The sequence below is a fragment of the Phyllostomus hastatus genome, unplaced genomic scaffold, assembly GCF_019186645.2.
Source record: "Phyllostomus hastatus isolate PE091 unplaced genomic scaffold, TTU_PhHast_1.1 phas_contig_80, whole genome shotgun sequence".
NCBI classification, from domain to species: Eukaryota; Metazoa; Chordata; class Mammalia; order Chiroptera; family Phyllostomidae; genus Phyllostomus; species Phyllostomus hastatus.
Genome location: NW_025333960.1, coordinates 4,039,498 through 4,052,605, shown reverse-complemented (window position 1 = coordinate 4,052,605; position 13,108 = coordinate 4,039,498). Strand labels below are relative to the sequence as shown.

Below are 13,108 nucleotides of genomic sequence, written 5' to 3'. Positions count from 1 at the left end.
AAGGCAAAGACAAAGAGAGAATTTTGAAAGCAAGGAAAAATAACTCATCATATACATGGAATCCTAAATAAGGCTAATAGCTTTTTTTTTCATGACAAACCATGGAGGCCAGGACAATGACGATATATACAAAGTGCTCAAAGAACAATACTGTCAAATAAGAGTTCTTTTTTAAATTTTTTATTTTTTAAATATTTTTTTATTTTAATTATTGTTGCAGTACAATTTTCTATCTTTTACACCCATCCCAACCCACCACCCAGCCCTCCCCTCCTCCCTCCCATTTCCATCAACCCCTAGTTTTTTCCCAGTATTTAGATGTTAATTTTATTAGAAATTCAAATCACAGAAACAGAATGTACAAACAATGAGAAAATGGGGAAACAACTAGGTAGGAAAAATAGATGAACACAGCCAGGGTATGCAGTAGTCTTCATTATCATATCAACTCCTCTGACCCTTCCACCTGTAGGAAACCAAGCTGTGTCATTAGAGGGTAGAAGGATTGTACTCTTTTTCTGCCTACATGATTTCTCTACTTGCAGAAGCCTAGATATACCTGCAGGATAGACTTCAGAAAAATACTACCAATATCTTGAACTTGCTCTTCAGCCAAAGTTACCAAAACAGTAAGGACATAGAATTCAAGCCAAGAAGGCAACAGTTCTCATAACACCCTTATATGCTCAGTCACTTAAAAACAGTGGGTATCTTGAACACACCAGACTCGATCCAGGATGAAAGGGAAGCAGACTTCGAGTGGTGAGCTACTGAGCAGTTGAAAAAGAAACACAGGCAAATCATGCCCACCAAAGATGATAAGACAAGAAGAAAGGGAGAAGTAAAGGCAACATTCCCAGCCACAGCCCAAGCCCAGCAGACTTTGGGAAGTCAGACGGTTCAGCTGCCAGCCCTGGCCTCACCACACTCTGTGTCCCCCAGTGGTTTGTTTTTGTATCTCTGAAGGACAAAGTAAAGTGAGCACCAGAATTACTTCGCAGCCAGAATGAGGAGACTGCAGAGGCTCAGAACTGCTGGAGGATCATCTTCAGCTTCAGATCATGGCTAAACTTGTTCATCCCAAAGAGCTCACTGTCATAAAAGGCAGAGAAGTTGTGGATGTTGATTTGATGGGCCTTGTCCACCAAATCCTTCTCAGGCACTTCAATAGTGTCCTGCTGGGCCCCAAAGTGGTTGCGTTGATAAGTCACTTGCTCTGCCACTAACTGCTTCAGTATGAAGAGTAACAGCTCATTGTTATCACGCCAGAATGAAAGGTAGCAGGCAAATGTCTTCCACATGCTGCGCATGACACTGAACTTCTGTGTGTCGATAAAGCTCTCCACCATCACACGGAGAGCCATGTTGACATCATCTTCTATCATGTAGTCCCGCAGGTAGATGTGTGCGTGGGCCTCTGCCATGCAGATCATGGACTCGATGTGCTGCACTGTGATGGGGATGCTGCCTGTTGCCATGGATTCTTTCCTCAGGTCACTATACATCTTGGCCACCTTGTCCTGGTCCATCTGATTGAGCTTTGGATGGACCTTCTCCTTGGCATAGATGATATACTTCTTCAGGACTTCCTGTGGCAGGGGCTCCAGGCCATACATGTTGGACATGGTGGGCTCTTGGGCACTGCCCAGCCTCTCCTCTTCCTTGTTGCTAGGGTGGTGTCTAACATGGCTGCCAACCACAAAACGGGCCAGCATCTCATCCTGGTCTGGGTCCACTGTGTCCCTCACCACACATAGGATGTCGAAGCGGGAAATGATGGGCTTTGTGAGGTCCACGTTTTCTGAGAAGGTCAGTGAGGGGTCATAGTAGCCCCCTATGGGGTTGGCAGTGGCAATGACAGTGAGCAAGCCTGCAGGGAGGTGATGATACCAGGCTTTGAGATGGAGATACTCTGTTGTTCCATGGCTTCATGGATGCTGGTTCTGTCCTGGTCATTCATCTCGTCAAATTCATCGATGAGACATACTCCTCGGTCAGCCAGAACCAAAGCTCCAGCTTCTAAGGTCCACTCGCGGCTGACAGGGTGCCGCTGGACATATGCTGTGAGGCCCACAGCTGAAGCCCCCGGCCGGTGGTGAAGATGGTGCAGCTAGACACTTTCTCAACATATTTGAGGAACTGAGACTTGGCTGTGCCAGGATCTCCACACAAAAGCACAATGATATCGCCTCTCACCTTGTGCTTGCCCCCTGGGTTTTTGGGCTCCCCTCCAAACTGAGCAAGTGCTAAGCCTCTCTTGATGTCTTCATGCCTGTAGATGGAGGGAGCAATACTGGCAAAGATCTTCTCCCCGATCTGCTGGTCCTTGGAGAGGCTGGTGATCATCTTTACATCTTCGTCAGTCAGTTCCCCCATGGCAACCTTGTTGTCCTTCTTGGCAATGTGGCTTGCTAAGATGACTGTGGCAAAGACAGGGAAGCCATTGGCATTGTTGAGGGAACCATAGTAGTTGTTGTGGTAGATACCAGTCAGCTCTATCTCGTCTCCTGGCTTGCAGCTGTCCACCAAATCGGCAAGAAGAATAGCGTCCTTGGAGCGGGGCAGGTGGCCAGCCGCCACTTTGCCAGGACTCTCTTGAATGCGGATGCACTGGTATTTCTGATAGATGGTCTCTTCCATGTTGACTTCAAAGGGGCCAGCTGACTGGCACTCAGGGCAGGAGCTGGGCTTCACCTCTTGGTTCTGTGAATGAGAGAAAGGCCCCAGCACGAAGCTGCACTTGTTGCAGTTGTACTTGACCATGCTGAGCTGGGGCACCTGTGCAGCTGGTCACCACCTTACGTGTACAGATCAGCTGGTTCAGGTGCAGCTGCCTCAGCAAGCGCAGCTCCTCTACCAGAGACAGGTGGGAGATGCACACGTGTATGCAGCTGGTGATACGGTTGTACTTAGGGTACATGGCCAGCACCACCTCCAGAGCAGCCTCATTGAAGATCTATAGCATTTCTACTGGTGCTTCTGGCAGGAAGTATGCCAGGACATGCTCCCTGGCTGCCAGGTCCTCATAGTTTACCAGGCTCTCACGATTCTCTTTGCACATGTCACTGATTCGCTCTTTGAAGACGTTGTGGCCATGGCTGTCCACATGGGTGTGCAGGAAATTCTTGAAGAGGTGGTGGATCTCCAGTCAGGGGCCTCCCATGCTTACCCACTCACACACAGAGTAGCCCTTAAGGTCCTCTAGGTTCTCAATGCTCTCTATCATCTCCTTATCCTCCTCACCATCCTGTGGCCTGTTCCTTGTGGGGGTACTTCCGAGCAGGGTGATCCTCATCCTCCTCATCACTGTCATACAAGAGCCCACGTCACATGGGACCCAGGCCCTGGCCAGCCTCACGATCACACTGCCACATGGCCCGCTCTGCTGCTGCCGTCTGACTGGCTGTCAACTCCTCTATATCTTCATCATCCAATACCAGTCCATCAGCCTCATAGGTATCTCTCTCTGGGATGGCACGGTAGTCCCTCTCCATGCCATCTCCAATAAGTTCCTCTCCATCCTCCTCCTCCAGGGGCCCCTCTGTGCCTAGTAGCCCCTCAGACTCATCCTCAAATGGAGGAAGGTCACCATGCTGGAGGTTAGGGCATCTGCCCTCCAGGAGCTTCACCCAGGGCTGGAGGTGAGAGGATCATTGCTTTGCCGAGGGCAGGCAGGGCTGGAGGCCATGGTGAAGGATTCAGATGATTCTGCCATCTTACCACCGCCCTCCTCCCCACCCCTAGTTTTATCCATGTGTCCTTTATACTTCCTGTACCTATACTTCTTCCTGTGAACCCTTCCCCTTTTCCCCTGAAATTCCCCTGAAATGCCCTCTCCTCTCCCTTCTGAACACTGTCAGACTGTTCTCTATTTCAGTGTCTTTGGTTATATTTTGCTTGTTTCTTTGTTTTGTTCTTTAGGTTCCTGTTAAAGGTGAGATCATGTGGTATTTGTCTTTCACTGCCTGGCTTATTTCACTTAGCATAATGCTTTCCAGTTACATCCATGCTGTCACAAGGGTGAGAGCTCCTTCTTTCTTTCTGCTGCATAGAATTCCATTGTGTAAATGTACCAGAGTTTTTTGATCCATTCATTTACTGATGGGCATCTAGGTTGCTTCCAACACTTGGCTATTGTAAATTATGCTGCTATGAATACTGCAGTGCATAGGTTCTTTTGGATTGGTGTTTCAGGGTTCTTAGGATATAATCAAAATAAAAAGCTTCTGAACAGTTGAAGAAAACAGTATTAAAATAAAAAGAGAACCAACTGTATGGGAAAACATATTTACCAATGATATCTCAGACAAGGGTTTAATCTTCAAAATATATAAAGAACTTACACAACTCCACTCTAAGAAGACAAGCAACCCAATTAAAAAATGGGCAAAGGACTTGAACAGACACTTCTTCAAGGAGGACATACAGAGGATTCAGAGACACATGAAAAGATGCTCAATATCGCTAGCCATCAGAGAGATGCAAATGAAAACCACAATGATATACCACTTCACACCAGTGAGAATGGCCATCATAGACAAAACAACAAACAATAAGTGCTGACAAAGCTGTGGAGAGAAGGGAACCCTAGTACTCTGTTGGTGGGAATGCAGATTGGTGCAGCAACTGTGGAAAACAGTATGGAAATTCCTCAGACAACTAAAAATGGAACTGCCTTTTGACCCTGCAATTTCACTGCTAGAATTATACCCTAAGAATATGGAAACACTAATTCAGAAGAACCTATGCACCCCAATATTCACAGCAGCACAATTTATAATAGTCAAGTGCTGAAAGCAACCTAAGTGCCCATCAGTAAATGAGTGGATCAAAAAACTATGACATATTTACACGATGGAATACTATACAGCAGAAAGAAAGGAGCTCCTGCCCTTTGCAACAGCATGGATGGAACTGGAGAGCATTCTGCTAAGTTAAATAAGCCCAGTGGTTTAAATAAACAAGCTAGCAAAATATAACCATAGACATTGAAATAAAGAATTGAGGGTAACAAGAGGGAAGATGGGAGGGAGATAATGGAGGAAAGAAGAAAAAGGGTTTTCAAAGAACATGTATAAAGGACCCATGGGGCAAAGCCAAAGTGGGTAGGATTGAGGATAGGAGGTGGGGGTGGGTGGGGCAGGGGAAAGTGGTGGTGAGAAAATGGAGACAACTGTATTTGAATAACAATAAAAAATGATTTAAAAAAAGGAAATGTTACAGGAACCTGGTCTATTAGATTTATGGTTGTAATTAAATATTCAGAAGAGTGTCATTAAATATATTTGTTCAATGTTTAAATGTTTAGAGAATTTATTTTATGTGTAAGTGGTGATTTGTCAGCTATATAAATAAATGGGGTATAATTATGAAAAAAGCACTGTCTTGGATATCTTTTAAAATGCTAACTGTTCGGCCCTGGTTGGTATTGCTGGGTTAGAGCAATGACCCCTAACAGAAAGGTTGCAAGTTCAATTTTCTGTCAGGGCACATAGCTTGGTTGTGGGTTTGGTCCCAGGCCATGCAGGTACCATAACTGGTCTGGTATATGGGACAAAAAGGAAAGAATAAACAAATGGAACCTCATCAAAATAAAACACTTCTGAACAGCTAAAGAACAATCCCAGATCAATGAACAACCCCAATTAATGTTTCTTTTTCTCTTTTCCTCTCTCTCTAAAAGCAATGAAAAAATATCCTTGGGTGAGGATAAAAACAATGCTGACTGTTCAACAAGTATACTGAAATAATGAATTAGGTATTACACAAAGTCAGGTAGGGGGAAGACCTCTTTATACAGGTACCAGATATCCAGGCTTTATGGACAATAGCAAAGAGAGGGTGTTCAGCTTTTTCTGGGCTCCTTTCATGGCCTGGGCAGGGGTTGGATGGCCTGGGGAGCCACAAAGTGTTCAGTCAAAACAATTTTTGACCCTAAGTCAGGAATTTAAACCTCTAAAGGCTAGGGGAGATGAGGTCTTTACTGTACCCACCCCTCTTCCCAAATAAAAACCCTGAAAGCAAAAACCAGAGGGAAAAATGATTAATTTGACTCCATCAAAGTTTAAATATTCTGTGGGACAAAAGTTCTTAACAAATTAAGAGACAAGAAAAGATCTAGAGACAGTATCTAGAACCAAAAAGACTCCTCCATAGCCCCAGGGAACAGAAAAACTGACAGAAGAGGCAAGAGCAGAGACAGGCACTCAGCACAAGGAGGAAAAGAACTGTCTAGTCAACATAGAGCCTAGGGACTGAGGAAACGATTTAAACCTAGCAGCGCAAGGTCCTATCTCACCATCAGATGGCCCAAAAGCCCAGGGAAAGAGAAGCAACCCCACATTGCCTAGGGGAGGGGAGCACTGGGCCCACCCCTGTAAAAGGCAACTTAGTAGTGACTATTCAGTACACACATGACCTCACTTCACAAAGCACAACTGTCATGGGTGCACAAGGAGACATACCCAAGAGTGCTGATAGCAGCTGTGCTGGGAACCTGCACAAACATCTCACACTGTCCTGTCCTGTGGTCCACCTTCCCTACACACATGCAGGAAAAGGTCTGGCCAGGGGTGACCTCAGTGGGGAGGGAGTTGCCTGGGACAGAGGTCCCACCTTGGTCAACACTGCAGTCATTCCCACCTTCTGTGCTCAATAGGGTGGGGACACTGTGGTCTACCAGCAGGAACCTCATATCCCTATGGATGGTGGTCGAAGGTAATTCTGATACTGCAGTAGTTTATCGTGGTCAACTCATCGGGAATGTGGTAGCATTTTGTAAAGAGAATGTGCTCAAATGTCACTTAAGTTGATAAAAATGAGCACAGATAGACAAACTAGGTCCTGAAGGGCTGGCTTGCTGGTGAGGAAAGCTCCTGTCACAAGAGTGGGCTGTGGATGCTGGAAAACCTTCCTTTGGCACATAAGAAGGGGCAAGGCTGGGGGGAAGTGCCATGGAATCCACAGCACCCTAAGAGATATAATGAGGAAGGGGTGCTATAGCATAGCCCTGTACTATACAGAACTACCCAGCCAAGGTGGCAGTAGTGTGGGGAACTCTGTCTGGGCCATACTGCTTGGAGCCCCTTGCTTGGGAGCAGGCCTTGAGAGGAGCCAGACAGGGGACCAGGGTCTATGAAGGCTCCCAGTCATATAAAGTTTGCAAGGTCACTGTTCTAGTTGCCTCACAGGAAGTCTGTTTGGGATCAGACTGAAGACAGTGACATTGTCTCACCCAATGGGATACTAAGGGCAGAGGAAGCCAGCCTTGGCTCCCAGATCACTGGGCACCCCAGTGCTCTGGGACTGGTGGGAGGCAGAGCCATTCCTAAAATCTCTGGGGTGTGGGGGCGGCTCAAGAGGCTGAGGCCTCAGTTCTCTGGGCTGCACAGGTGATCTGGTTCAGTGGGAGAGCTTTGCAGCCTGCCCCAAGGATTGGAATCTCAGCTTCACCCCTTCCTGGATGTGTGTCCTTGGTGAAGTTAAATTTCTGTGCCACTATTGACTCACCTGTTAAATGGAGATAATAGCACCTACTTCATAAGATTTGTGAAAATTACAAGGAATAATTCATTTGCATCACAGGACACCTGGCTGGTCCCAACTCCCAGTTCAAACCGCCCAAAGCTCCAATGTTCTACATAAGTGGTTCTTAAACTACTGCAGCCTCAGAATCACCTAGAGGACCCATTAAAAGCATGCATTGCTGGACCCACCAGAGAAGTTTCTGATCAGCTGGGGAGGAGGCTGGAGAATTTGCATGGGGAGGAGGACGAATAGGCCCAGACACCAGTTGAGTGCGGTGTACAGTGTGGGGGACCGAACCTCGGAACAGGACCTGCCACCACCTCCATGCTCTTGGTCACCTCTCCAGCACGCCCCCCACCCCCACACCCCGCAGGCAACGCTCCCGCCCTGGGCCCCGGTGTCCTTCCCTTCCCTCTGCCGGGTTTACCTATCTATGGAGTATCTCTCAGCCGCGGGTCCCTACTCTGAGCTCCCACAACCTTGGGTCTTCCACTGGATCCCCGCTCCCGCGATTTACATTATTATCCACGCCCACCAAGCCTGGGAACCCCTAGATGTGCCCCTCCCCCTCCCCAGGGGCCCCTCGGAGCTCTTCCCACCCAATGTTTACTCCGTCTCCTGGGCATACCCGTTTCCGTTGCAGCTCCGACACTTCCCCCGCCCTTGGCCTCCCTCGAGGGCCCCGGGCTCCCCTTTGGGCTGCACACTCCTCGTACCCATCCTGGGGAACGCAGGATCGAGCTTACCGGACCCCTCACCAGAGGCGGAAAGCCGAAAGCTGGATCCGCTGGGGCCAGGGGAGGACGAGCAGGGCGGTTGGGAGGGCTAACGGAGGAAATGGTATTGGGCAGGCGGGCCCACCTCTCCACAGCCCCACCCTCCAGAGCACCGCCCCGGCCGTGCGTGCTGGGAGGAGACGCGCCGGGAGCCGGATGGCTGGGCGGAACAGGCCCCGCCCTCCAGCCTGAAGCGCCAGGATCCCCAGGTCCTGGGAAGAGCTAGAGTCACACAGCAGCTCCAGGCTGCAGTCACCCGGAAAAGGAACGTTTTCTGAATTTGCCCACCTATCCACATCCCCTGCGCTTTGGAGAAGCGTCTCTTCGGAGTTTGATTTACAAAGGTGGAAACCAAGTTTCTTGCTGAGAAATCCTCAGGGGAAAAAAGGGACCTGAGAAGTTGTCCTCCAAAGGGTGTGTGAAGACCAACCATTCCTGAGAGATAGGTGTCTGGTCTGCAGCCATCAAGTCTCCAGAATTAGTTTTTTTGCTGTTGTGGTTAACTTTTTTTTCTTTTTATTTTATTTTATTTTATTTTAATCGTTGTTCAAATAGTTTTCTCCTTTTTACTCCCAGTCCAGCCCCCCTCCCACCCCTCCCCACTTCCCTCCCATTACCGCCCTCCCCCTAGTTTTTGACCATGTGTCCTTTAAGTTTGTTCCTTAAGTTTGAACCCTTCCCAATGTCCCCTGAAATTCCCTCTACTCCCCTCTGTGGTCACTGTCAGCCTGTCCTCTATTTCAGTGTCTTTGGTTATATTTTGCTTGCTTCTTTGTTTTGTTGTTTAGGTTCCTGTTAAAGGTGAGGTCATATGGTATTTGTCTTTCACTGCCTGGCTTGTTTCACTTAGCATAATGTTTTCCAGCTCCATCCAAGCTGTTGCAAAGGGTGGGAGCTCTTTCTTTCTGCTGCATAGAATTCCATTGTGTAAATGTACCATAGTTTTTTTGATCCATTCATTTTCTGATGGGCATCTTGGTTGCTTCCAGCATCTAGCTATTGTAAATTGTGCTGCTATGAACATTGGGATACACAGGTTCTTTTGGATTGGTGTTTTAGTGTTCTTAGGTTAGAGTCCCAGCAGTGGAATCGCAGGGTCAAAAGGCAGATCCATTTTTAGTTTTCTGAGGAAGTTCCATACTGCTTTCCATAGTGGTTGTACCAGTGTGCAGTCCCACCAACAGGGCACTGGGGACCCCTTTTCTCCACAACCTCTCCAACACTTGTTTGTTGCTTGGATTATAATGGCCACTCTGACTGGTGTGAAGTGGTATCTCATTGTGGTTTTAATTTGCATCTCTCTGCTAACAAGGGATATTGAACATCATTTCATGTGTCTTTGGATCCTCTGTATCTCCTCCTTGGAGAAGTGTCTGTTCAAGTCCTTTTGCCCATGTTTTTAATTGGGATTCCTTGTCTTCTTAGAGTGCAGTCATGTAAGTTCTTTATATATTTTGGAGATTAAACCCTGTCTGAGATATCATTGGCAAATATGTTTTTCCCATACAGTTGGTTCTCTTTTTACTTTGATACTGTTATCTTTAGCTGTGCAAAAGCTTTTAATTTTGATGAGGTGCCATTTGTTTATTCTTTCCTTTACGTCCCTTGCTCTAGGGGACAAGTCAGTAAAAACGTTTCTTCGTGAAATATCTGAGATTTTCCTACCTACGTTCTCCTCTAGGACTTTAATGGTGTCACATTTTATATTTAAGTCTTTTATCCACCTTGAATTTATTTTTTGTATATGGTGTAAGTTGGTGTTCAAGTTTCATTTTTTTTGCACGTGGCTGTCCAGTTCTCCCAACACCATTTGTTGAAGAGGCTATTTTTACTCCATTTTATGTTGCTTCCTCCTTTGTCAAATATTAATTGACCATGGAGACTTGGGTTTATTTCTGGGCTCTCTGTTCTGTTCCATTCGCCTATGTGCCTGTTTTTATGCTAGTACCAGGCTGTTTTGATTACAGTGGCCTTGTAGTATAGTTTATTGTCAGGTATTGTGATCCCTCCTACTTTACTCTTCTTTCTCAAAATTGCAGCAGCTATTAGGGGTCGTTTATGATTCCATATAAATTTTTGAAGTGTTTGTTCTATGTCTGTGAAATATGCCATTGGTACTTTAATAGGTATTGCATTGAATGTGTAAATTGCTTTGGGTAGTATGGACATTTTTATGATATTCATTCTTCCAATCCATGAACACGGTATCTGTTTCCATTTGTTTGTGTCTTCCTTGATTCTTTCCTGAGTGTTATGTAGTTTTCTGAATACAGGTCTTTTACCTCTTTGGCTAGGTTTATTCCTAGATATTTTATTTTTCTTTTTGCTATTTCAAATGGGATTTTTTCTTTGATCTCTGCTTCTGCTGTTTCATTGTTGGTGTACAGAAATGCCTTTGATTTCTAGATATTGACTTTGTATCCCGCTGTTTTGCCGAATTCATTTATTAGGTCAAGCAGTTTTTTGGTGGAGTCTATAGGATTTTCTATGTATACTATCATGTCATCTGCAAACAATGACAGTTTTGTTTCCTCCTTTCAGATTTGGATGCCTTTTATTACTTTTTCTTGTCTGATTGCTGGGGCTGAAACTTCCAGTACTATATTGAATAGAAGTGGTGAAAGTGGACAGCCTTGTCTTGTTCCTGATCTTAGTGGAAAAGATTTTAATTTTCTCCAATTGAGTATGATGTTGGCTGTAGGTCTCTCATATATGGCCTTTATTATGTTGAGGAATGCTCCCTCTATTCCCACTTTGCCGAGTGTTTTTTATCATGAATGGGTTCTGTACCTTATCAAATGCTTTTTCTGCATCAGTTGATATGATCATGTGGTTTTTGTCTTTGCTTTTGTTTTGTTTGTTTTGTTTTGTTCATTACATTTACTGATTTGTGAATATTGCACCATCGTTGCATCCCTGGAATGAATCCCACTTGGTCATGGTGTATGATCTTTTTAATGTGCTGTTGGATGCAGTTTGCCAGTATTTTGTTCAGGATTTTAGCGTCCATGTTCATCAGCGATATTGGCCTGAAGTTTTCTTTCTTTGTTGTGTCTTTATCTGGTTTTGGAATTAGGATGATGTTGGCCTCATAAAAAGAGTTTGGGAGACTCCAATCTTTTTGGATTTTTTGGAATAGTCTGTGAAGGATAGGGGTTAGCTCTTCCTTAAATGCTTTGTAGAATTCTCCTGTTAAACCATCTGGTTCAGGGCTTTTGTGTGTTGGGAGTTTTTTGATTACTGCTTCAATTGCTTTTGATGTTATTGATCTGTTCAGGCTTTCTGCTTTTCATTGAGTTTTGGAAGATTATATTTTTCTAGAAAGTTGTCCATTTCACCTAGGCTTTCAAATTTCTTGGCATACAGTTCTTTGTAGTAATTTCTTACCATCCTTTGTATTTCTGTGGTATCTGTTGTAATCTGTTCTCTTTCATTTCTGATTGTGTTTATTTGGGTCTTCTCTCTTTTTTTCTTGATGAGTCTGCTTAAAGGCTTGTGGATTTTGTTTATCTTTTCAAAGAACCAGCTCTTGGATTCATTGATCCTTAGAATTGTGCTCTTAGTCTGTATGTCATTTAATTCTGCTCTGATCTTGGTTATTTCCTTCCTTCTGCTTGCTCTGGGCTGTCTTTGTTGTTGTTCCTCGAGTTCTTGTAGACGTAGTGTTCGGTTGTTTGTTTGGAATGTTTCTAACTTTTTTAGGTGGGCCTGTATCTCTATGAACTTCCCTCTCAGGACTGCCTTGGCTGTGTCCCATAAGTTTTGGGTTGTTGTGAGTTTGTTTTCATTTGTTTCCAGAAACCTTTTGATTTCTTCCGTAATGTCATTCTTGATCCATTCATTGTTTAATAGCATGCTATTTAATCTCCATGATTTTGAGTCTTTTGGGGTTTTTTCCCTGGGGTTGGTTTCTAGCTTCAGTCCCTTGTGGTCCCAGAAAATGCTTGGTATGATTTCAATATTCTTGAAATTGTTGAGACTTGTTTTGTGTCCTATCATGTGGTCTATCTTTGAAAATGTTCCGTGTACATTTGAAAAGAATGTGTATTTAGCTTCTTTTGGATGGAGGGCTCTGTATATATCAATAAAGTCCATTTCATCAAGGGTATTGTTCAATGCCACAATATCTTTGTTGATATTTTGTTTGGAAGATCTGTCCATTTTTGACAGTGGGGTGTTAAAATTCCCCACTATAATTGTGTTGCTGTTCATATCTTTCTTGAAGTCCTCTAAGATTTTCTTTATGTATTTGGGTGCTCCTATGTTGGGTGCATATATATTTACAATATTTATGTCTTCTTGGTGGATTCTTTCCTTGAGTATTATGGAGTGACCTTCTGAGTCTCTCTTTATGGCCCTTTTTTTGAAGTCTATTTTGTCTGATATGAATATTGCTACCCTGGCTTTTTTTCCTGTCCATTTGCTTGGAAAATTTGTTTCCAGCCCTTCACTTTCACCCTGTGCAGGTCTTTTATCCTGAGATGAGTCTCTTGTAGACAGCATATATGTGGGTTATTTTTTCTTATCCATTCAGCTATTCTATGTCTTTTGATTGGAGCATTTAATGCATTTATGTTTAAGGTTATTATTGATAGGTACTTATTCATTGTCTTGTATGTACCTGTGTTCCTCTCTCTCTCTCTCTCTTTTCTTTCCCTTCCTTAAAGCAGTCCCTTTAGAATCTCTTGCAGAGCTGGTTTGGTGGAGGTGTATTCTTCTAGACTTCTTTTGTCTGGGAAGCTTCTTATTTGGCCTTCTATCTTGATTGAGAGCCTTGCTGGATAAAGTAGCCTTGGTTGCAGACC

The 13,108-nt window shown here is 44.7% G+C and overlaps 1 protein-coding gene and 1 pseudogene across 23 annotated transcripts in view; both read right to left on the bottom strand.

The window, feature by feature from the left end:
• The window catches only part of SLC41A3 (solute carrier family 41 member 3), an 83,423-nt gene extending 75,019 nt beyond the window's left edge, over positions 1-8,404 (bottom strand). For 11 of the 23 annotated variants that reach the window (XR_006786995.1, XM_045849841.1, XM_045849849.1 and 8 more), the window contains exon 1: positions 8,274-8,404. The gene's annotated coding sequence lies outside the window, so the exon portion shown is untranslated. Of the gene's footprint in view, positions 1-8,155 lie in introns of all 23 variants that reach the window. The other 12 variants (XM_045849836.1, XM_045849846.1, XM_045849838.1 and 9 more) reach the window with 10 other exon arrangements.
• LOC123826062 lies at positions 893-3,715 on the bottom strand (annotated as a pseudogene).
• Positions 8,405-13,108: the final 4,704 nt, after the last annotated feature.